Source organism: Solanum dulcamara, chromosome 4 (genome assembly GCF_947179165.1).
Source record: "Solanum dulcamara chromosome 4, daSolDulc1.2, whole genome shotgun sequence".
In the NCBI taxonomy this organism is placed as follows: Eukaryota; Viridiplantae; Streptophyta; class Magnoliopsida; order Solanales; family Solanaceae; genus Solanum; species Solanum dulcamara.
In genome coordinates this window covers 41,634,478-41,659,282 of record NC_077240.1, presented here as the reverse complement: position 1 = coordinate 41,659,282, position 24,805 = coordinate 41,634,478, and the positions used below count along the sequence as shown (strand labels likewise).

General features: G+C 36.9%; 2 long non-coding RNA genes across 2 annotated transcripts; both read left to right on the top strand.

Annotated features, from left to right (window-relative positions):
* The first annotated feature begins 4,178 nt into the window (after positions 1-4,178).
* On the top strand, positions 4,179-17,972 carry LOC129887369 (uncharacterized). Its single transcript, XR_008766333.1, has 6 exons — positions 4,179-4,455; positions 4,980-5,122; positions 7,281-7,433; positions 16,983-17,117; positions 17,190-17,257; positions 17,650-17,972. It is a non-coding gene; the product is annotated as an uncharacterized LOC129887369 (long non-coding RNA).
* A 3,142-nt stretch (positions 17,973-21,114) lies between these two features.
* LOC129885006 (uncharacterized) lies at positions 21,115-23,706 on the top strand. Its single transcript, XR_008766020.1, has 3 exons — positions 21,115-21,360; positions 22,393-22,436; positions 23,429-23,706. It is a non-coding gene; the product is annotated as an uncharacterized LOC129885006 (long non-coding RNA).
* Positions 23,707-24,805: the final 1,099 nt, after the last annotated feature.

Here is a 24,805-nt window from a genome sequence, read left to right as displayed (position 1 = left end):
TGTACTAACTATAAATTTGAAAGGAACAAACTTTTAAAGTTCTATAAGCGAAGAAACACATAAATGTTAATCCAATACAACAACAACAATAACAACCCAGTGAAATCCCATAACATGGGGTCTGGGGAGGGTAGAATGTATGCAGACCTTACTCCTACCAAGGTAGGACGACTGTTTCCTGGAGACCTTCGGCTCAGTAAAAGCATAAATGCATAAAAAAATATTAGATAAGAATAGGAAATTAAAAGCTTTATGAGAAAAACAACAAACAAATAACGAATAGATAACAAATAAATAAATACAAATAACAAATAACAAATAACGAATAAATAAATAATGAAAGCGTCGCAGATAAAATAGAGTAATCAAAGCATAGAAAATAATAAATAATAACAGAAATAACAGAAATCAGAAGTCAAAGCGCAAGAGGTCGTAATGCACTACTACGCCTATGAATAGAGAAGAATAACGAGACTATGAACTAGCCTTCTACCCTAATGTGGGTCCTCCACACCCTCCTATCTAAGGTCATGTCCTCCGTAAGCTGTAACTGTGCCATGTCCTGTCTAACCACCTCTCCCCAATACTTCTTTGGCCTACCCCTACCTCTTCTGTAACCATCCATGGCCAGCCTCTCACACCTCCGCACTGGGGCATCTTTGTCTCTCCTCTTCACATGTCCATACCATCTCAATCGCATTTTCTGCATCTTGTTTTCCACCGAGGCCACTCCTACCTTGTCCCGAATAGCCTCGTTTCTAATCTTGTCGCTCCTGGTGTGCCCACACATCCATCTCAGCATTCTCATCTCAGCAATTTTCATCTTTTGAATGTGAGAAGTCTTAACTGGCCAACACTCCGCCCCATACAGCATAGCCGGTCTAACCACCACTTTGTAGAACTTGCCCTTAAGTTTTGGTGGCACATTCTTGTCACATAGCACTCCGGAAGTGAGCCTCCATTTCATCCACCCTACCCCAATATGATGTGTGACATCATCTCCAATAGTATTATCATAAATAAAATTTTGTTATATGCAGGCAAAATATATATTACAATTTTTGAAAATTTATTGGTTTTACCAAGATCTGCGACGATGCTCGCCTCAGCTTTTCGTGAAAAAATACCAATTGAAGTGGAGGGTTTCTTCAAACAACAAGGGGTTGGGTCAACTATTCAGAGGGCGGGTCTCGTGACAATGCCTTCCTCTGCGGTCTTTATTCAAATCGTGATGGAAAAAGCGTGAGGAGAGTTCGAAACTCGAGATGTTAGAAGGTAACTCCAAAGAGTCGACTGACTCTTAGTTGTTTTCTTTACTAAAAATGGAACGAAATGATCTTGTTTTGTTCCTGCCGATTCATAGATAGATCTCTCTCCATATAGATAGGTATCTCCGTGGATAGCGAGAGGAATCATTACCGCAAGGCATAAAGGTGGTTGCCGATGCGAAACAACTGAACTGATGGTTTCATAGTTAGACCAAATTCCATAAATGGAGTCGTATTGTAGGCAAATCCCGTTACTAGTAGTTCTGGTTAGCCCAGTTGCCTACAAAATCCTTCAAATTATATCTGATTAAATCCACCATCCATCTATTGCATTCGTTCGTCGGCGGCGAACTGATCAACTTGCATGTGTTAAGCATATGACAATATAGATTGCTTTTTTAACAATGTTTTGTTTAATTGCACTCTTGTCGTCGTTTCAGTGACTCATAGGGCTTCCCTCAGCTCAGTCTTTTTCGTTCTTGAGAATGGTCGCCACATGCTTGCGTTTAGATAGGTTAGATACTTCTTATATTAGGAGAATTATTGTAAAGGAGTCCTTGGCTCAACATTATAGCACATAGGGCTTCAGCGCATACAACTAGCTTACGTGGAAAATCTTCCATATTCTATGCCAATAGATGGCGTCCGCCCCCCCCCCCCAAACTGTACTTGCAAGCCCAGCAGGCCCTGCCTTAACCTGTCCTCAGACAGCCAGCCCTCACCAGGCTGCTGGCATTGCTAAATGCATGATATGATCATGCTTTCTGGGTCGTCTCAGACCTTCTAATTGGTATTTATCTCCAAAATGCTTGGAGATACACATACAAGGTTTGAGGCGCGCATACACAAAGGGAATTCCTTTCTTGTCCAATACAAAATTGAATATAAGAAAATACTTTCCAGAAAAAACAAAAAAAAACCTGATCCGCGTAGACCAAGGGCGAACACTCATCGTTTACAGCCGCTTGCTTAATATTATTTATATAATAATAATAAGAAATCTATAAACAAAAATAAAAAATGAAAATCTTTTTTTTTTCGAAAAATTTTCAATTATTGAATTGATTAGCACAATATTGGCAAGATTAGTCGATATTCTAAAATTCTCTAGCTAAAGAAGAAATGTATAAATTTAGTATAGTTTGAGTTCATTAAATATGATATTTACATACAAAAAATTATTGGCGCAATAACTTTGTAAATTAAGACTCTAATATCACAAAAAGTCAAGAATTGATTTATCATCTTTCATATTCTAAAAGAATTTCACTATCATTTTTGATAAAATCTCATTATAAAGTAACAATTGTATGATCATTCCTATATTTTAAAATTTTAAATTACATAAATTACATCAACTTATCTATATATAGTTGGGATAATACACAAGTACCCTTCTCAACTATAACTGAAATCGGTAGGACACACCTTAACTATACATGAGTCTTATTACCCCCTGAATTATTTTAAAGTATAATTAACACACCCTAAAACCTATATAATCACTCACATGAAGGGGGTGTTTTACACTCGCCTCTACGTCAGCGCCACATCACTAAATCGTCAGATCTAAAAAAAATTAAAAATTGTCAGATCTAAAAAAAAAATTAAAATTTATTTTTTTTTAAAAAAGAAATTTAATTTAAATTGTGCTCACCATATATTGCCTAAACTAAATCTCTAATATGCATTTTTTTTTCGAATTTCATGTTAAGTGTTTGAGTAAAAAAGAAAAAGAAAAAGATAAATTCTTCCGATATTATACAAATTGATGAAATATGTGGAAATAGATCACCGGCAATTTAAGTATGTTGTGAAAAAAATATTTATATTTCTAAAAATGATAAAATTGGGCTCTATTTCATAATTTAAAAAAGAAATTTTAATTAAAAAGATATCAACTTAAGTTTTAATGTTAACTACTTATGCGTATTAATTAATAATGAAAATGTCCAATTGAAAATGGACATGTGTCCAAATTAATCAGAATTTATACTTCATTTTTGTCTCTCGTATGCCTCAAAGAGAGTGAACACACTATCTGTGCCACCTCAGCACTGAAAGATGTGTTTTATTACACTTTAAAATAATTCAGGGATAATAGGATCCATGTATAGCTAATGTGTGTCCTAGCAATTTCGGTTATAGTCGAGGGGGTACTTGTGTATTATCCTTATATAGTTTATCAAATGAGCAATTCTTATGAAAATTTGTGTAAATATAACTTAGTTTCATTTACTATATCTCCTTGTGCTTTGTCTTTCTCTAATAAACGATTTCACTTTTAGTGTGTTATTGATATGCAAATTACATCTGAAAAGTATAGAGTTAATTGATGACAAGCAAATAACATATAATTATATACGAAGATAATCTATAAATTCTTTCAAAGAATTACAAAGATTGTATTGTCATATAATATAAACCTATTAAAAAATATAAAATATTTCAAGGTTTTTTGGGTGAGAATGTCATTGTCGAATTCCTTTAGAAAGATATATTGTTATAACCATTTCAACTTCTTCATGCATTGAATAGGTTAGGTTCATATGATCTAATGGATCATTAATAATATAATATTTGTTAGTAGATTCAAAGAAGTTCTACTTTTAAATATAATTATTAAAAAGTGTTGTTTGAATCTTTATCTTTTATTACAAACTAAACGAAACGGACATGTGATATAAATAGATTTGAAAACATCTTTGTGCTTGAATTTATACAATCTTACAAAACCTCTTCAAATTACTATATCCTCCCTTCCCTTTTACTTATCCAATATATTAAAAATAATAATTTTTTCCTTTTACTTGTTCAAGTTTGACTGAAGTAAACATGAGCAGTTTTTTGTGTATATATATGGAGGACCAAATAGTCCATTTCCTATACATTTAATACCAATTTGATCAGAAATCATAAAACCCTTCCTTAACCCCTAACGGATGACTGCAGTTTGTCTTGTTGAAAATTAGCAGGAATGATTCTTCTTCCTTATCACAGAATTGTACTGAATAACTCTAACAAGTTTGCCATGGGTTCCAAATATTTTCTCCACAAGCGATCCATTACTTTCCCAACAATACACAAGACAATTCCTGTCCTTTCTCAAACCCAAAGACTCATCTTTTCAGCATTTGCTTCAAGACCCATCTCCCCAAATCGCAGAACTTCAAGCTTCCTCCGCCAGGTACCTTTTTGCAATTTTATTTTATTTGTTGAGGTATTCATTTCTTAACCTCTCTTGTATAAACTTCGCAATGTTTTTGAATCTGTTATTTAGGTGCCGTCTGCACAATAGTTAGAAATAAACAACTGTATGTTAAAAGAAGAAGACATTCTCAAAATAGAAATGTGTTTGGATATTTGTAGTTTGTTTGAAGATTTCTCCGTTACTGGAAAATGAAACCTTAAAACCACTTCAACAATTTTCTTTTTCCGCAAAAGCTTCCTGAATAAACTCAAACAAACATATTTCGATTTTTTTGTTGAAAGATTTCAAAAATTTTCCACGAAATTTTTCTCACCTTTCTTAGCCTTATCTGACTTCTTTTTATGCTTTCAATGAGCCGAGGTCTCCCGGAAATAGCCGTCCTACCTATCATGATAGGAGTAACGTCTGCGTATACTTGACACTCCCCAGACCCATGCTGTGGGATTTCACTGGGCTGTTGTTGTTGTTGTTATTTTAAATTATTGTTTATATAATTTCAGTTTCTGGAGTAATGCTGGAAGACCCAAAGGAGGACATTGCGGAGTCAGATCACGAGATGGCACTGAAGTAGAAATTGAGCCAGATTGGAATAGATATTGGTTCTTGTGGACCAGGCCAGTACAATGGGTTGCTTTGTCCAATGGTGAGCTCCTAATTTCTGCTAACCTTTTTTAAAGAATATTTTGTATGAAAGAAATAGTGTTCAAGAGGGATGGACTTTATTGTTTAACTAGAGAAGCAATCTTTCTATTGAGATGAGCATGTTACTTTGATCAGCAAACTGCGCTGGAAAACTGATCTGCTAGCATGTCTTGTCTTGGTCTTCGGTGATGAAAAAATATTGAAATCATATTGATTTATATCATCCGCGCTCTTATGCTAAACAAGAAGAAGTAGAACTAAGTTCATGTAGATATAAGTGTAATGTGGTTGTTGCTATTGCACCTGATTTGAAGAATCAACATGTCATTTAGAAATGAAAAGAAGAAGATGAACAAGGAACGATTTAGGATTCAATTTATGCAACTTTATAATGATTATACATATCATTAGTTAATTTTACTTTTATATTGTTTTTCCTTCTTAACAAATCGCATTATTGACTTTAATTCTAGATTTTCATAGAATTAATCAGGGGAACTCTATAGTATCTGATATCATTGTAGGATCTCACTAAAACCTATTACTGTAGGATCTAACTGAAAACTTGTTAGATGTAGCCATTCAAGAGGATGAAGTGTTAAATAAACTTAATAGGCATTTGGACATGTGATTTCGTCACCTTATTTCAAATCATGAGATGAAATCCCAAATTTTTCAAAAAGCTTGATTTGAGAATTTCATATTACGATTTCACATTTTTCAAATACAAAAATTGACCCACAAGTTTATATTTTATTAAAAGAAAATTCACCATTTTATATCTACCAACCATTTATTTCATCAAACAACAACAACAACAACATACCCTGTGAAATTCCAATGTTTCTAGATGATTTATTATTTTTTTTAAAGTGATTTACTGGCTTTGGTGATTCCTTAATTAAGCTATGTGCTGGTTTCTTGCTAGTACAATCAGCTTGCTGTATGGCAGTATTATTGCTCCAATATTGTTCAAATTCCATAATCTTCATAGATAGGTTTTTAGTTAGAGTGAATAGATCAACCTCCACCCCCCACCCCTCGGACGCGAACTTGGCGAGTTTTATTCAGTGCTCACTTAAACTTTAGGTTAGCCTAATTACCCCCTGAACTTGGTAATTTTGATATCCTCGACCCTCCTAGACGTTGAGGTGGCAAAAAGTGTGAATACACTCTCTTTTAGGTGCGTGGGAGGGAAGGAAAATTGAAAACTCAACTTACAAGTGGGTATTTTTCTATTATTAATTGTCACATAATTAATATAATGATTTATTTCTTCTAATTGTCGTACTCTTTTTTTTTTAATATACAGTACTATTTTATCCCAATTTTTTTCTTTAGATAAAATGATCATTTGTTTCAACAATTTTTTTTTTTGGATCCAAATTTACATAGCTTAGTTAAAACTCTATTTATTTTATCCAAATAAATAGAAGATTTAACCAAAGTAATGAAGTTCAAATGGTGTATTTTTATAAAAAGAAAAAACACTCTGTATTTTTTTGCAATGAGTATTTAATTTAACTATGCATTATTCTTTTGTGGGTAAAATTCATTAAACATTTGTTTGGAATTTATTTTCCTTTATACTTTTTCTTTAGATGCAATATTATTTTTTTAAACGTGTATTTATTCTTTTCGTGGCCTAATATGTTAAAAACCTTGATTATGATTTTTGCCTAAATAAAAATGTTATAATCAAAATATTTATTCTAGATTTTATTTTACAATTTTGTCTTGAAAAAGATGATTTAGATAATTGGTGGACTTAAAAAGGTTAAAATATATATTTTATTCTAAAAATGCCACATGGACAAGAAAATCCATGTGGCAGCGCATGTGTCACATATCTATGTATTGTCAGCGTCCGGGGGGGGGGGGGGGGGGCGTGACAATAAAATTGTCAAGTTAAGGAGGGTAATTAGGCAACACAAAGTTTAGATGTACACTGAATAAAACTCGCCAAGTTTATGTTTGTTTTTAATCTATTCACTCTTTTAGTTAATAATATTGGGTGGGTTAGGTATTCTAAAGAAGCTTTTACTTCTTCAGCCATCTTTTTCTTTTTTATTTTTTGAATCTCGTATTCTGAAGAAGTTTACTTCTTGAGCTATCTTTTCTTTTTTATTTGCTGAATCTCATTTTTCTTCACAAACCAGAATAGTAGGATAATTGAACAGGTGTGAGAATGATTGCCTGCCGAATATTGACTGGGTTCTCTCGCATGCAAAAGCTGCAGTTTTAAGACATGAGGTGAATGGATTTGTGATTGATCCATACAATGAGCTTGATCATCAACATCCTTCAAGCCAGTGAGTATCCTTTTATGCATTTTTTATGGTTGGTGATTCCATATTAACAGTCTCATGATGATCCTAGGACGATAAAGTGTGTAGCTCAATTTTAAAATGCTTTTTGCCGCCTGTTGTTGGTGGTTGTTTGAGGATATATCGTGCTGATACCTTGTATAGGGTGAATTTCAATGTTCTCTTTGCATTTTCTCCCTGCTATATTTGTTTGCTACCACTATTCTTTTCCCCATACTGCTGCCATCTGATACTCCATTTAAAAGCAATCTTTTAGTAGTCCAATCTGCTGAAGGATCTTGACAGGCTAGCAGATTTCAAGAAGTTGAGCAAGGAAAGTGAAATTCCAAAAGATTTATGGATTCTTGTCCTTGTTGTGCTTCAAAAATCTGAAGATGGGTTCTTTGAATTATGAAATGCAATAGAGAATGATGTGGTCGCAAGTGAAGAAAGGGAAATCTTTCCTTTCCTATTGTTGAGAGTGTAAATATGGAAGATTCTTATGTTTGAAATCTAGAAAGGTTAATCTGTGTAACTTTGTGATTAAGAGAAATACAGTATGCAGTGTTATCAAGAGCAAAGAGTGCAAAAAAGCTCTAAGCTCTGTTGGGGCTTTCAGTGCAAAGCACAAATAAAGCGTGGGCTTTAATGAAAAAAGGCGCAAAGGAAGAAAAAAATACAAATATATATGTTTAGTCCAAGACGAATAATTTATAAACATGAATGACAAATATATGAACAAAGAAATTAAAAATAATTACAATAAAGTGAAATATTAATTGTTTAGTGTCATTTCTCCAGAAGAGGTTCATTGGTAAGGAAAAGTATGTCTTAGAACCTTGATGACGAGACTGAAGCGCACATTAAGCGAGGCGAAGTGCTCAACACGATTTGATCCTCGCTTCAGGGTTTAAGCGCGCTTTAAGCTTTCCTTTGATAACACTGACAGTATGTAGGGTACTAGGGTTCTTGTACACACTATTTAAACCCCAAGCTTTGAGGGAATAATCAAACTGTGCAACTCTAGTCTTAGAAAACCTTTTCTCCTATTTGTCTTTCTCAACATCTATTACCAAAGTTAAGGGTTTCTCTTATAGTTGAACACTTAAAGACTTACGATAGTTAATGAATCGAGTGAACTCAATCGAAGAGACTGCTTGTGAGGTTTTGATGGACTGGGGTTTGGACCGCTCTCTGGTCTCCCGATTTTGCTTCATGAATTTTTAAGAGCTAGATGGAGTTGGATGCAGTCATGTAAAAGCTAGGTGAAGCGGGTTTGGCACTTCAGATGGCTAAGGCAAGGTGAGGTGGAAAAGCATTCCCATTTCTTTATTTTATTTCTTATAAAAAAATGTTAGACTTTTAGTTGGAACAGTGGTGTTAAGGAATAGAGAGACTCCCAGGGTAATTTCTTAGAGCCGATTTTCAAGCTAGGGTTCTAATCTGTTGGCCTTCTGATCACCGGAAAACATCTTTCCATCCTTTATACCAGTCTTCCTTTTTCCCCTCATTTACAGCAACAAAAATTCGATGGGGGAGAAGAATGTATTTTGCGGTGGGGTCGGATCTTTTGTACGACTGGGTGGAATGCAACCGTAATCTGATGTGCAGAACGACATTCAACAAGAAAACAATGGAGTGGGTTTGTTACTTCCTACAGGAAGCTTCGAGGGATAAAGAAGCGCAGACGAGGATATGGAAACTTAAGGAGCAATGTGCACTGTTTTTTTGTTCAAGGGAAAACAACAAGTTTGGCAGATTTATAAATATGTTTTCGGTACAAGGAGACAACAAATCTGTCAATATTATCCCTGAAGTGACATTAAATGCTGGATGTAGGGATATCACGTTTAAGATCAACAGATTCATCAAAAAGATACAAGTCCCATTAATACTAACATTCGCAGTAAGGCAGACCCAAAAATTCCATATGCTGATCTTGTCAGAACTCAGAACCAGTAAATGGCAATCAAAGGGGGTAAATGGAGCATTGATCTGTACAAGCGACAATAAATTCACCATAACTGAGGGGAAAGCATCGGCTAGAGCGATGTCTTGGGCAGATGTGTGGTTGGTCATTTTAACAGAGATTTGAAAGAAAAACCAACACTGTTAAATATAGGTAGGTGGGCGGTGTCGACTTGAAAGAACGCATTTGGGGTGAAGATTTACGAAATGGCTGACACTCAATTTTTGTTTGAGTTCCCAACAAAATACATGGCAGAAAATGTTTTTCAAGGGGAGTGGAGCTGGAAAAAAGAAAAAAATCCACTTGGAGTGGTGGACCCAGTCACTAGATATTGTTTGAACAGATGACAAAGAGAATGGACTTAGGTCAGAGCTATGGGTCTTCCTCTTCACCTTTGGTCAGATAAGATATTCGAAGCCATCAGAGAGCAGTGTGGAGGATGGTTAAAAACGGAGGAGACAGAACAAGAAACAAAAGTTTTCCATAAGCTGGCTAAGGCTTAGAGAAGGTTCAAAAATATTGACATAAGTCTTAGCACTCGGTTCCTTAAGGATTTACAATAGTAGTTATTTGCAGTTTCTTATTCCAGTAGTAGTTATTTCGTTGGAGTAGTTATGTGCAGTTTTTGACTCCAGTAATGTTAGGAAACTGTGTCCTAGTTTCTTCAGGTAGTTATCTTATCAGTATTGTATTTAAACTCTGTTTATCCTATGAAATCTAAGCAGAAACAAATTCCAGTTTGAGTACTTTAACTCATGAGATTGCAGCTTTTCTCTTAATGAACCAGCACCATAGGTCGTTGGAAGAAACCATCAGATTCATTTTGCAGCGCTCCCATAACTAGATTCATATCAAAGGATTATAACAACTTGATATCAGCGCTCCCATCTCTCTCTGCGCTTTTGAACTCTCTCTTCAATTTCTCTGCGCTTGCTGCCGCTCGTGTTCTGCGAAAACCAAGTACACCACGAGGTGCGGAACACTCAGGCGAGCAAACCCCAGTTAGCTCCTCTGAGATCTGCTCAGTCATGCGCTGTCACGTGCCGCCAGAAGCCGCAGATCTGCGTTACCACGCGCCTCATGCGCCGGCTCGTATGGCAGTTTCCGGCCAGTTTTTGACTTTATTTTTTTCCCAGTGTGGTCGCCTCTGCATTCCGAGGCTGACCATATATTTGTATTTGGTGTTTCCGGCGAGTGAACAGTGCTTCCGGCAGTGAACAGGTTTTATTCACTTGGAGTTGGTACCTCCAATAGCCCATTTCCTATATTTTAGCCTTATAAATTTTGCTTGCATCGCCTAATTAAGTACCTATCTCACTGCTATTAGACTATTGCTAACTTGTGCTCTACTATTGATCATTCGTTTATCTTAGAGTATCCTTTCAATAGCATATATCTGCTTTTCTGGCTTTAGTGAGCGATGGTAGACTAGGGTCATGTTCTCGGTTGGGATCGAGGGCCAGGGTTGGGGGGCTAAGGGGGCTGAGTGAGCTTCTAGATTGAGAGTAGGGTCTTGGAATATTGGGACTTTATCGGGAAAGTCCATAGAGTTAGTTAAGATTCTTAAGAAGAGGAAGATTAATATAGCTTGCGTCCAAGAGACTAAATGGGTAGGACCTAAAGCTAAGGAGGTGGATGGGTACAAACTTTGGTTTTCGGGCAAGTCGAGGTATAGGAATGGAGTAGGGATCTTAGTAGATAGCGAGCTTAGAGATCAGGTGGTAGAGGTTAGGAGGATCAATGATAGGATGATGACGATTAAGTTAGTCGTTGGAGGGCTCACCTTGAACATTATTAGTGCCTACACACCGCAAGTGGGGCTGGACGAGGAGATAAAAAGGCGCTTTTGGGAGGACTTGAATGAAGTGGTGGTCAATATACCGCCTACTGAGAAGTTATTCATAGGAGGAGATTTCAATGGGCACATTGGGTCTGTTTTGACGGGCTATGACGAGGTGCATGGAGGATTTGGCTTCGGGTGCAGGAATGGTGGAGGAGCCTCACTCTTGGATTTCGCAAAAGCTTTTGGATTAATAGTGGCCAACTCGAGTTTCCCAAAGAAGGATGAGCACTTGGTAACCTTTCATAGCTCGAGGGCGGCGACGCAAATAGACTTTTTGCTACTTAGAAAAGATGATAAAAGCCTTTGTAAGGACTGCAAGGTCATACCAAGTGAGAATCTTACGATCCAACATAAGCTATTGGTCATGGACTTGGAGATAAGAAGGAAGAAGAAGAAGAGGGTCGTGGATGACCGATCGAGGATTAGGTGGGGTCGTTTGACTCTGTCTAGTGCCCTAGAGATGGGGGAGAAGCTGATGGCTATAGGGGTGTGGGATAGTAGGGGGATGCGAGCAATATTTGGGATAGGACGGCCAGCTGCATTAGGGAAACAGCTAGAGAGGTACTGGGGGTCTCACAAGGCTGCCATGGTGGGCACCGAGGGGATTGGTGGTGGAATGGAGAAGTTCAGGGAAAGGTAGAAGCAAAGAAGCAGGCATATGTAAAGTTGGTAGATAGAAAGGATGATGAAGAGAAGCGAACGAATAGGGAAAAGTATAAGATGGCGAATAAGGAGGCAAAGATGACAGTTTCGGCGACTAAAACGGCAGCCTTTGAATGCCTTTATGCAGAACTAGAGGACAGAGGTGGGGATAAGAAGCTATTTAAGCTTGCCAAGGCGAGAGAGAGGAAGGCACAAGACTTGGATCAAGTGAAGTGCATCAAGGACGAGGATGGTCAAGTGCTGGTACAGGAATCCCGCATTAGACAGAGATGGCAGTCATACTTTCACGAACTCTTGAACGAAGGAGGGGATAGAGACTTTGTGTTGGGAGACTTGGAGCACTTGGATAGGCGTCGTGACTTTGGGTATTGTAGGAGAATAAAGGTTGAGGAGGTTAAGGGAGCTGTTCGTAGGATGTGCAGGGGAAAAGCGACCGGACCTGACGAGATTCCTGGGGAATTTTGGAAGAATGCAGGTAGGGTAGGATTGGAGTGGCTGACTGCGTTGTTTAATGTCATTTTTAAGACATCGAAGATGCCGGAAGAATGGAGGTGGAGCACAATCATTCCCGTGTACAAGAACAAGGGAGACATTCAAAGCTTCAATAACTATAAAGGTATCAAGCTGCTAAGTCACACTATGAAAGTGTAGGAAAGGGTGATGGAAATGAGGGTGAGGAGAAGTGTGTCTATTTCAGAGAACCAGTTTGGATTCATACTGGGGCGCTCGACTACAAAAGCCATTCATATTGTAAGAAGATTGGTGGAGCAGTATAGGGAGCGAAAGAGGGACTTACACATGATATTCATTGACCTAGAAAAGGCCTGTGACAAAGTGCCAAGAGAGGTCCTATGGAGATGCTTGGAGGCGAAATGTATACCTGTGGCGTACATTAGAGCGATTAAAGACATGCATGATGGAGCTAAGACCAGGGTAAGGACGGTAGGAGGAGACTCAGAACACTTTCCTGTTACGATGGGGTTGCACCAGGGATCAGCTCTTAGCCCGTTTCTATTTGCCCTGGTGATGGATCAATTGACAAGACAAATACAAGGTGAGGTGCCTTGGTGTATGTTGTTCGCGGATGACATAGTCCTGATTGACGAGACTCGCAATGGAGTTAACGACAAGCTGGAAGGCTGGAGACAGACGTTGGAGTCTAAAGGATTTAAATTGAGTAGGACCAAGACAGAATACTTGGAGTGCAGGTTTAGTGGCCTGCCTCGTGAGGCTGACGGGGAAGTGAGGCTTGGTACCCAGGCCATTCAAAAGAAAAGAAGCTTCAAGTATCTTGGGTCTATTATACAGGAAGATGGGGATATCGACGACGATGTTTCACACCGTATTGGTGCAGGGTGGATGAAAAGGAGGCTCGCCTCCGGAGTGCTGTGTGACAAGAAAGTGCCACCAAAACTCAAAGGCAAGTTCTACAAAGTGGTGGTTAGACCGACTCTATTGTACGGGGCGGAGTGTTGGCCAATCAAGAAACCTCATGTTCAGAAGATGAAAGTCGCGGAAATGCGAATGCTGCGGTAGATGTGTGGGCACACTAGGATGGATAGAATTAGGAATGAAGATATCCGAGACAAGGTGGGAGTGGCATCGGTGGAGGACAAGATGCGGGAAGCGAGACTGAGATGGTTTGAGCATGTGAAGAGGAGAGACGCAGATGCTCCAGTGCGGAGGTGCGAGAGGTTGGCTATGGACGGTTTCAGGAGGGGCAAAGGGAGGCCGAAGAAGTATTGGGAAGAGGTGATTAGACATGATATGACACAGTTGCAGCTCACCAAGGACATGACCTTAGATAGAAGGCTGTGGAGGACTCAGGCTAAGATAGTGGGCTAGGTGGCTTATCTTTTCTTCATAGTAGTCGTAGTTTTGCTCATTTGTTTATTAACATTTGATTTCTGCATTTGATTACTGCTTATATCTGTTGGTCCGGTTTACTTTGGGTATCCTATTTATCTATAGTAGTTAATGCTCCTTTCTTTCCGGTCTTTCCTACCTTGACTTTCTCGCTCTCATTATTCATATTTTTATATTGTTTTCGATATACTTGGCTCTACTGACCTATGTCTTGTTTTTCTTCTTTTCCCTCTCTTGTTCTTCTCTCTTAAGCCGAGGGTCTTTCGGAAACAGCCGCCCTACCTTTCAAGGTGGGGGTTAGGTCTGCGTACACTCTACCATCCCCAGACCCCATATGATGGGATTATACTGGGCTTGTTGTTGTTGTTGTTGATATCAGCACAGTTGGTGAACTTGTTCCAAGAAAAACGTGCTCACTTGGATGTACTCACAAAGGATTTAGCAAATTCCAAGATCGACTCTGAATCAACTGAAAATACCAGTCATAATCGAGGTTGGAAGGGTAAAGCTACAATGGCAGGAGGGTCAGGGTCAGAAACTGGAGGAAGTTCCATCATTCCTAGATATACAAGGCTGGATTTTACTCGATTTAATGATCCCTTGGGAGGGGTGAACAGGTGGTAGCATTTCTTTCGCACTAGCAAACACTAGAAGAAGAAAAATTTGGACTGCCAGTGTGCTAAATGGAATGGCAACATTTTTATGTCCTTTTTACCTACACCTGCAGCATTGGAAAGAAGTTGAATTTCATAAGGGATCAGTTCTTGTGGGATGGTAATGCCAGTAAAAAGAAGATACATCTCTTAAAATGGGAAGTGGTCATTAATGGTAAAAATGAGGGAGGTTTGGGAGTGAAAAAACTGAAATTATACAAAAAGAGCCTACTGGTTAAATTGACTATGGAGATACAATAAGGGTGGTGATGAAATCTGGGATAGGTTAATTGATTTTATTTGTGGCAAGATGGATGGTTGAAGGCAATCCCAAACAATTGAGAATAACAGGGGGAGTCAGGAAAGGGTTAAGTGTACTGGGGGGTGGGGTATCTTTGCCAACATACTGATCCAGACGTGGGAAATGAGGCCAGAATTAATTTTGGTCAGACATCTGGCTTGGTAATACAAGTTTGAAGAACAGATTTCCAGATATTTTTAGCTGCTCTATGGTTAAGGATGGCTACATCTCTGAGTTCCATCCAAATTCTGGTTGGCAATTACAGTTCAGAAGGAATCTAATTGACTGAGATTGGAAGGTTTCTGTCAACTGCTTCAACAACTGGATACAGTTTCAATTGATCAAACCTAAGAGTATTTCTTGATTTGCTCTATTAGCAAGGACAAGATGTGCTCAGTTAAAAATTGCTAGTCTGTTATTAAAGCAAACAGGTCTAGGGATTTCTATCTGGCCCCGGAAGATGATTTGGAGAAACAAAGATCTTGTAAATCCATTCGGGAGGCTAGTTTAACTCAGAATAATTTGCAAAAGAGAGGTTTTGCTTTTAAATAGTAAATGCCATCTGTGTGAAGAGAACCAGGAAACAGTGGAACATCTTTTCGTACATTGCAGATGCTCCAGATAATATTGGGTGTTGTTTCTAAATTTTATTGGTGTATCATGGGTGATGCCTCTGAAGATTAAGAGGTTACCAGAATGCTGGCAAAGCCAAAGGATTTCAAGAGGTCTGAAGCAAATTTGGAAGACTATACCCATATGCAATTTCTGGACCATTTGGCTGGAAAGGAACAAAGCTTGTTTTGAAGGAAAAAGGAGACATATTTCTAGAATTAAGTATAAATGTTTGCATAACTTAAATTTTTGGTGTAAAAGTAGTATGTTGGATAGGTTGGATCAGTTTGACTATTTGAGTTTGTTATGATGTGTAGAAGATTGTTGAGTCCTGCACTATCCTGTGTCAGCTTGATACTTCATTTATAAATCTTGACCTTTTAAAAAAAATGAAGAGAGATTCTATACATGAATTTTGCCTGAAATGTTATAGGTGGGAGTGACAGGGAGGTAAGGGTTTGGGAGTACGAGGGGATGAAACTTCCCCTCCAGTTGGATTGGGCGGCAATTCCACAATCCCATCCAGTGGCTTTATTTCATAAGAAACAGAGAATGATTTGCAATAATTCTTGCTTTTGAAATTTTTTCAGTAGATTTGTCCTGCACTATAGGAATTTTTACTTGTATCTCAAGCACCAGTTTTTTCTACAATGTATGTTGGTTGGCCTTTCTTCTTCGATGTCTTCCTCTCAAGAGGAAACTCCTACTTCCTAAGATCTCGAGCACTCATTTTTCTCCACAGATTGATTACCCTTGTCAACCCTAAAGGCTGAAATTTTTGCAAGTTCAGGATTCTTGATTATATTCCCTTTTCAAGATATTACCTACAGAAATATTCAACTTGGTGAAGCATCCACTTGTTCTTGTCCAACTCTTCATTATGATAACATCCTTAGGTTGCTGTCTTACCTATTTTCATTTCTATATTATGTTTCGCTCTTGAAATCAATATGAGTTCTCTTTGTGCTTGAAAGATTGAAATTGTAGTTGTTATGGTTCATGTTCATTACCATTCAGTTTTCTCCAATATCGAGATCTCTAGGAACATGTTCTCTTTCGTGGTGACTTCTTGGAGTTGGGTTATTTATAACCATTCATTTAACAAACAGAGTATGAGCCCGTTTGGATTGACTTAAAAAAAGTAACTTTTATGTATGAAGTGCTTTTAGAACTTTGAAGTGCTTAAAGTTATTTTTATAAATAAGCAGTTGAGTGTTTGGATAAAAATGCTTATGATGTGAATTTTAGGGTTAAAAGAATAAAAAAAGGTAGTTTGAAAATTTAGTTAAAATATAAGTGATATAAAAGTAATTTCCATGGTCAAAGAAAATGACTTTAAGCACTTTGGAAAAAAAAAGTTAGGAATCCTAACTTTTCATTTTTGACTGACTTTAAGAACTTTATGGCTTAAAGTCAGCATTAGGCAAGCACGTCCAAAAGTTAAAAAGGGGCTTTAAGTTGGTTTTGACCAACTTAAAGCCAATCCAAACGGGCTCTATGTCAGTGCACAACACCATTCCTGTCATGTTTGGTTTGTTGAACATCCGAGACAGGATGGATGACTTAAATTGTTGTGTTACTTCTGCTTTGTTGCCTTTGTTCTTATTCAATTCGATAATATCGATGACCATCAAATATGTTTTGCCAGTTGCATCATTAGGTAGGAAGTCCTCCAAATCTGTACGATATTAGCGGAAGTGCACACTTCATAAACAAATGTGACAATGGTATTGTTATTCATCATAATAGAGACCCTTCGGCTGGCCCCGTGGATCAAGTGCAGGTTTGGTTTGCTTAGTAAGATCATTAGTTGTTTACCTTAGATATTTCGCTAAAAGTTCTTTTTATACGCTAGGTTTGTGTAAGAAAGGTATGGAACAAAGTTAGTGAAACAGTTGGTGATGCCTTCTTGTCATATGACAGGTACTTGATATTTTTAATGCAAACTCCCCAAACATTTTATGGAGTCTTTATGTTATTATTTCTTCTTACAACATGCCATGCACTAAGAACTCATAGTGAAACTGGATCTGTTTATATTTTTAATCTCATAGTTAATTTACTGCTGAGGAGTATTTGCTTTTCCTTTTTTTCTTTTTTACTACAAAATAATGATGTTTCTGCGAGTGCTGGAATTGGTGTACATTAACACCCATTTTTTTTTTCAAATAAAAAGAAACATTGCTTTGATCTTTGTGACTTAGCTCTAAGACACTGTAACACACTAGAAATTCAGCTACCCATGAAAGAGAATCTATTCAGAATAACACCTTGTTGAAATGTGAGATGATGCTGCTTGCCTCGCTATTTTGCAGGGTGACTGGTGAATTCATGGACATTGATGAGCACCCAAGGAAAGGCTAGCTAGCAAATTCTGGATATTTTTCCATTGTACATAGTGGGTATGATACTTTACTTTTGATGAGAGATCACAGCTCCTAGAAGAAGTTTGGAGCCATATTGTGTGTAAAGACAGGCAGAAAAATCTCAGCGGTTGGCATACATATATGTAGTGGAGCATTGTGCCTAGTGATGTTCTTCGCTTTAGCGGCCCTTGTAAGATAACAAGCAACTATTAAGCTTAGAACATCCATTTTTTGTAGGGCGGTGGTGTTGGAAGCTTTAAAATTTACTCTTGTTGAATTCTTCAGTAAGTGTGCTTGATTCCTGGGAGATTAAACTAGTCTTATAGTGCTTAGGTGAGCAAATGCCATATTCTCAAGTTACAAACTGTTTAGTTGTAAAATTAAATGGGTGGATCGAGATTGTTATGTGGATAGATAGGATCTCGTGGAAAATTTTAAGTAAATTTTCCTATTAATGATTGAAGGTAGGCATCCTCCTTTCGCGGATATTATCAATCTTGTGATATAAGAAATATGTATTCACTGTATTAATATGGTATGTGTTTTTCTAGTCCACCCAATTACGTTGTCGTAGGTCAACGTTAGCTCTTTTTTTACTTTGGGCTTCTTACTCAACTATACAGTTGACATTTTTTTCAAACAAAAAAATACCAATGTATCGATATTATATGAATAATATATAATCATGTATATATGATGAATTACTATGTATTAGAAATTTATATACATCTAAGAAGCAGTTATACAATTTTATACATTACAACAATTCATTTTTTTCATGAGCTGATTTTTTCTTCAGTCTCAAATTCTAGATATAAGTTTATCTTGATATTTCAATTTTTTTGATATATTATCCACTTAAAAACGTGCACTTTTGGACTAATTGACTCAGAAATATACAAATTAGACAAAGTGGCCAAAGTTGAAGAAAAAAGTGCATACGCACTGTCGGCCGGATGCCAAATGATAATTGGGTCATTTTTAAGTAGGGAATTTTGACTCGATGGAACATTTTGTCTAATATCTCATCATTCTTGCCACCTCCTCTTGGTCAAGGGATCACAATGCATCCACTACCCTGCCGTAAAACTGCCTCGGTCAGGGACTCAAGATACAAAGGTTTAAAGGTGTTTTAATACATTCATCCTCATTCATCATATCATGAAATATGGGAAGTTGAGAAATATGAAAATTCTTTTTGAGAAAGAAAATAAAACACCTTTAAACCTTTGTATCTTGAGTCCCTGACCGAGGCAGTTTTACGGCAGGGTAGTGGATGCATTGTGATCCCTTGACCAAGAGGAGGTGGCAAGAATGATGAGATATTATGATTGAGGTATATGATCTGCGAGACCCCCATGGGTCCTGCTTGGTAGCATAGCTCGGCAGGTGTATACGACAGACTGTGCGACAGTCTTGATTCTACCGTACCACCACATCATTGCATCATCATATTACATTGCATTGCATTGATATTTGTGCTGCTTGAATTATTTGATTAATTGCGATTATGAGCTGTTATTATGGGTTTACTTTACTCGCGTCACTATATATATATAAACTAGCGACACCGATGTCAAAGTGGGACTTTTCTATATGCAGGTGGAAGCGTTCCTTAGTTTATTTCATAGGTTTGCTTAATTCTTTATACTCAGTCAGCTAAAACCTACTGAGTACATGTGAATTGTACTCACCCCTACTTCTGTATCCCTTTTTGATGCAGATACTAATCGGGGTACCTCACGTGGCAATTGATATTCTAGCGGATAGTGTATTCTCAGATTAGTGATGAGGTCCCAGAATTCGGATCGTCACTAGTCTATCTTTATTTTTCAGTCTTTTGGATCATTCAGAGACTTATATTGTATCTTCAGATTTGAACCTTGTATTAGATGTTCTTTATACTTATGACACTAGGTTTTAGGATAATTTTTTTTATTATTTTTCTTTTTATTTAAATTGTGGCATCACTTTCCCCTTTGGGAGTCTTGTATGAGTTTTATTTTTAGAGTTACACATCAGATTGGATTTTGAGATGTGTGCCATCATGACCTCGATTTTTGGGTCGTGACACCAACACTCCGCACCATATAACAACGACGCCTAACCACCATTCTATAGAACTTACCTTTAAATTTTGATGGCACCTTCTTATCACACAAGACTCCAGAGGCAAGCCTCCACTTCGTCCATGCTACCTTAATGTGATGCGTAACATAATCGTCGATGTCTCCACTACTTTGGATGACAGACCCAAGATATTTAAAGCTTTATCTCTTAGATATAGGTTGAGTGGGAAGCCTCACTTTCATGCCTTGTTCATCCATTGCAACACTGAATTTGCACTCTGTGTACTCTGTCTTTGTCCTGCTCAATTTGAACCATTTGGACTCTAGAGTTTGTCTCCAAACCTCCAACCTATCACTAACTTTGTCCTGAGTTTCATCAATCAAAACTATGTCATCCCCAAATAGCATATACCATGGAACCTCCTCCTGAATAAACCGTGTCAGCTCATCCATCACCAAGGCAAAAGTAAAAGGACTCAGTACAGATCCCTGATGTAGTCCCATCTCAACAGAAAAGTGATCTGAATCACCTCCCACCTCCCTAACTCGAGTCTTAGCTCCAGTATACATATCATTTATCGCCCTAATATACACCATCAGAATACCTTTCGCCTCCAGACACCTCCAAAGAACATCCCTCGGAACTTTATCATAAGCCTTTTCAAGATCAATGATGTTACACCCCGGATTTTTTTTTGTCTTACTATGGCTATAGATGACTTAACCGTGAACTGAAGTGGAGTCCACTTAATAGATTTTTATAAAAAGGACATATGATAATTTATATGGATAATGTATGTGAAGTTAAACACAACTCAAGGAGGACCCTTGAGCCAAATCCAAGTGTGAGCCCTCCAAAAAGATGGTTTTAAGTTATGTTTTTGGGCAATCTGACTTGGGGAGACCATAACGCCATCATGGCTCAGGAATTTGGGAAACCTTATAAAATAAAAGTTGTAGATAATTGGATTATCTTTCCAACTATAGGTTGTGGTAATTTATTCGATATCGGTATCAAGAGATATGACAGTTTTACTAAACAAAGGTGCTGGCTGCGAATTTTAATTCCGAATTTTAAAAATGGCTCGACCGGTTTTCAAATTTCTACTGATATAGAAATATTAATTGAGATTAGGGATTAATTAACCATGGTTGAATTATTAAGTGAAAATTTGAGATTAATTGAAATGAATTAAATTAAATAGTAGGATGAAAAATGGTCCCCACTGCCACATGGCCAATTCTAATTGGCCCATGCTTTAGTAGGGGACATCTAGTCACCTTGGGCAGCACACATGGTCTTCATTTTGACCAAAATAGCAGCCAAAAATGTGTTCCAACTCCAGAATGTTCAAGAAAGAGAGAGAAGTCCTCATCTTCTCCAAATTTCCTAAACTTTTGAGAAAGAAAAAATAGAGAGAAGTAACGAGAGAGAGAGGCGGACAAGCTTGAGAGTGAGGGAGAAATTGAGGGATTAAGTGTGGTGATTATTCAAGGTTATGAAAGCAAGGATGGATCCATTAGAGAAGCAAAAAAACATTTTTGACCAAGCCCTCAAATTTTCAAGCAAATTGTTTCATAAAAGCCTAAGGTAAGATTTCATCTCCTTTTTCGTTTTTTCCTCATCTTGAAGGTAATTGAAGCTTGTGTGAGTTGATAAATGAGTGATGAATGTATGAAATTATGGGTGTTGATGTTGAGGCATGGTAGGAGACGTTTGGGGCTGTTTTGGTGTGGAAAATAATGAATTAATTTTGCTTAGTATTTGATTGTTATTGTTATGGATTTTGGGATGAGAATGAAGGGATTAAATGGTTAAAGTTGAGGTTGAAATTCGTTTGTGGGCTATGGTAGGACTTGTGGTGATATTAACATGGCTTTCTTGAATTTAAATGAGTGATGTTTATGTTGAGGGGCTGCTGCAATAGGTCACGAAAATTGTTGAAAAATAGTATGAAATAAGGTGTAAAAATTATAGGTGGTTTGCTTGGCTTGTGGTAGGTGTTCATGAGGTTTTTGAACATCTTTATGTTGTTAGTTAAGGGCTATTTTGATAGGTTGTTATTGTTCTTGTTGAGATTGGAATATTAATGATAATTAAGGTTATAATGAAGATATTAACTTGTATTAAATGGACTTGGAAGCAAGAAAATCCCATGATTAGTGTTGGTATTAAAATGGACAGATTTGGAGTATTTTTGAATATCGTCTTGGCTTGTCTTGACATGGAATTTGAAGGTGTGATTATTGATGTTGCTTGGGGATTTTATGACTGGTTTGAAAGTGGAAAAAAAGTGAGCAATATAAGGGAGTTGCTGCCCAGAATTTTGTGTTTTGCAAACCCGTTTTTGGATGGGACTGCTGTTAGTAAATTTAGCATAACTCCTTGTGTAAAGCTCCGTTTTGGTTGATTAAAGATGTTTTGGAAAGCTATTTGATAGAGATAAAACTTTCATTTAGACTCTAAAACCCAGTTTTACTTTTATATACTCGAAAAAGGGTGATGAAGTTAAGGGAAGGTGCTGTCCAGTTTTTTTTGTTTTTGTTTGAAATAATCTACTAACGATAAAAACGTTTTATGCCTTTCCATATCTTAACCATAACGCTTAACGTATTAATATAGGTATGAGGCAGCATATACATGTTGTGTGTGGATAAACACTAAAGGTATGTAAAGCTAACCTTCTTTCTTTTGGCATGATTTATATGAAACAAACGGACGAAGGTATAAATTCCAAAGAAGCTCCAATTCTTAGAGACACTAGGATGGCTAATGTTCGTAAATTCCTAGAAATTATATCATTATATTTTGATACATGAGTTTGATTCCAACCATCGTATTTTGGTATAATTCATCTTTTGATATAATTCATGCTTTAGTAAAATTCATAATGGCAATCGAAGGTTACTTGAAATAACTATTATCTTAATTTTTAAATGATAGTTATTTCAATTATTCAATTGATCCCCATATTATGTTTCGAAATATGGAAAATGATTTCTGAAAGACTGTTTTGACCTAGACCATTGTGACATCGGAAAGAAGTACACTATGATTATAGCTCAGTTTCTTTTATATGACTTATCATCAGGATTAAGCTATTGAGTCTCTATAAATGTTTTTATATTTTAAATTACATTTAGTTTCTCACTACTCTACTCGTGCATACTGTAACCATTCTTTCACTGAGCCTGGGCCAGGATATGTTATCAAGCGTACTTCTCTGCATTTTTCGCTGTGCCCCGACGTGAGGGGGCAGGTATGACATGTACATGGGTTGTGGTGTATGTTATGCCACGGAGTTATGCTGTGCCATGTACACATATGATTTGATATGATTTGATATGGCCATCTGATATGATATGATCTGTTACGGAGATATTCCCTACTCTGGTGTTATGATGTGCTGTGGTGCCAATGATAGGAGGGCGACCACGTTTTGTTCACCGAGTCCCATGACATGGGGCCGGATATGGCATATGTCTTTGCATATATGATTTGTGATTATGATAAGCATTTTGAAATTTTGAACATTTATTTCGTTTTCTGCATCTACTATTCAGATTATGGTTTTACTTATTACAGTTCATGTTTTACATATTCGGTACATTTTTCGTACTGACCCCCTTTCTTCGGGGGCTGCGTTACATGCCCGCAGGTACCGAAGTTTGATTCGATGATCCACCTGTTTAGGATATTTGCTGCATCGTTGACAGTGCTCCCTTGTTCGGAGCTTGTATTTTGGTACTGACTTTATCTCTGTATATTTAGATATTTTGGTCAGGGGTACGACGGGGCCCTGTCTCGTCATATGACTATGCTATCATCTGTAGAGGTCTGTAGACAGATTTATGTTGTGGGTTTTGTATATATGGTTTGGATTTTGTGTGTTTTGTAACGACTTATCAGCCCTCGTGCCTACATCTATTTTTTTTGGATCTATTTAGCAATCTTTTCTAATCACTACCTTTGTTTATTCGGTTAAAAGGCTAATTTGGGATAAGGGTACGTTTGGGTGCTCAATTCGGGCACCAGTCACGGCCTACGGGGTTGGGTCGTGACAAATGAACACTAAACCCGCTTTCATTTTCTAATTTATAAATACACAAAAAATGCGTAAATGAGAGTAAATGCAATAAGATTGATCCAGGATGAGAAGTTGGGGTCGGGTAGGTGTTATGTCGGAAAAAGATGATTTAAAATTAATTTCAACTTTATAGAGAAAAAATTAATTTTAGAAAAGAAGAGTCGCCACTTAATTTTTTTAAAAGAAATTAAGAAAATTTAATTTAAAAGACCCTAACAGATTTAAGTCTTAAAAATTCAGAGAAAAAAGGTATGAGGTTCTTATTTCCACTTTGAGAAGATGTTAAACATTCAAAGTGGCCGCTAACGCGCGGTTATCCGATGATTTGAAAAATTATTTGATTAACTTTGAAAATATTAATTTAAAAGGAAACGAAGACTTTAAAATTATTTTTTTTAGTAAAAATGATCAAACTTAAACATTGAAAATAATATACGTGTGTATAAAAAAAAGTAAAAGTTTATCAAATGACTAAGATAAAAAATTATTTAAAGAGTAAATTAACATAAATTAGTTTATCTTTAGGAGAATCTAATTAAGTTAAAACAAATTAAAATTAATATCTAAGCAAGCATAAATAACATAAGTAACTAAATTATTACAACCCGAATCAATATAAATAAATAATAAATAATACATTAAAATATGGCCCGACACTTAGTTTTTGTACGCCCAGACTAAGCTGTTGGGGCATCTGCATTTTGGGTCTTAAGCACATTTTTACTGTATATCGCAACTGTATATACACTGTATATCAGTGTATACAGCCACCAATTATCTGGTTTATTAGATATAAATGGACTGTATATTAGTCGGTTTGTGCTCCAACACCAAAAATAAAGTGTGTTTGGCTGGAAAAGAAGAGGATTTTAGTAGTTGTTGGTTGGTTTTAATGGAGATATGTGAAAGAGAGGGATAAAAGTAGTGAAGAAGAGTTAAAATTTGTGT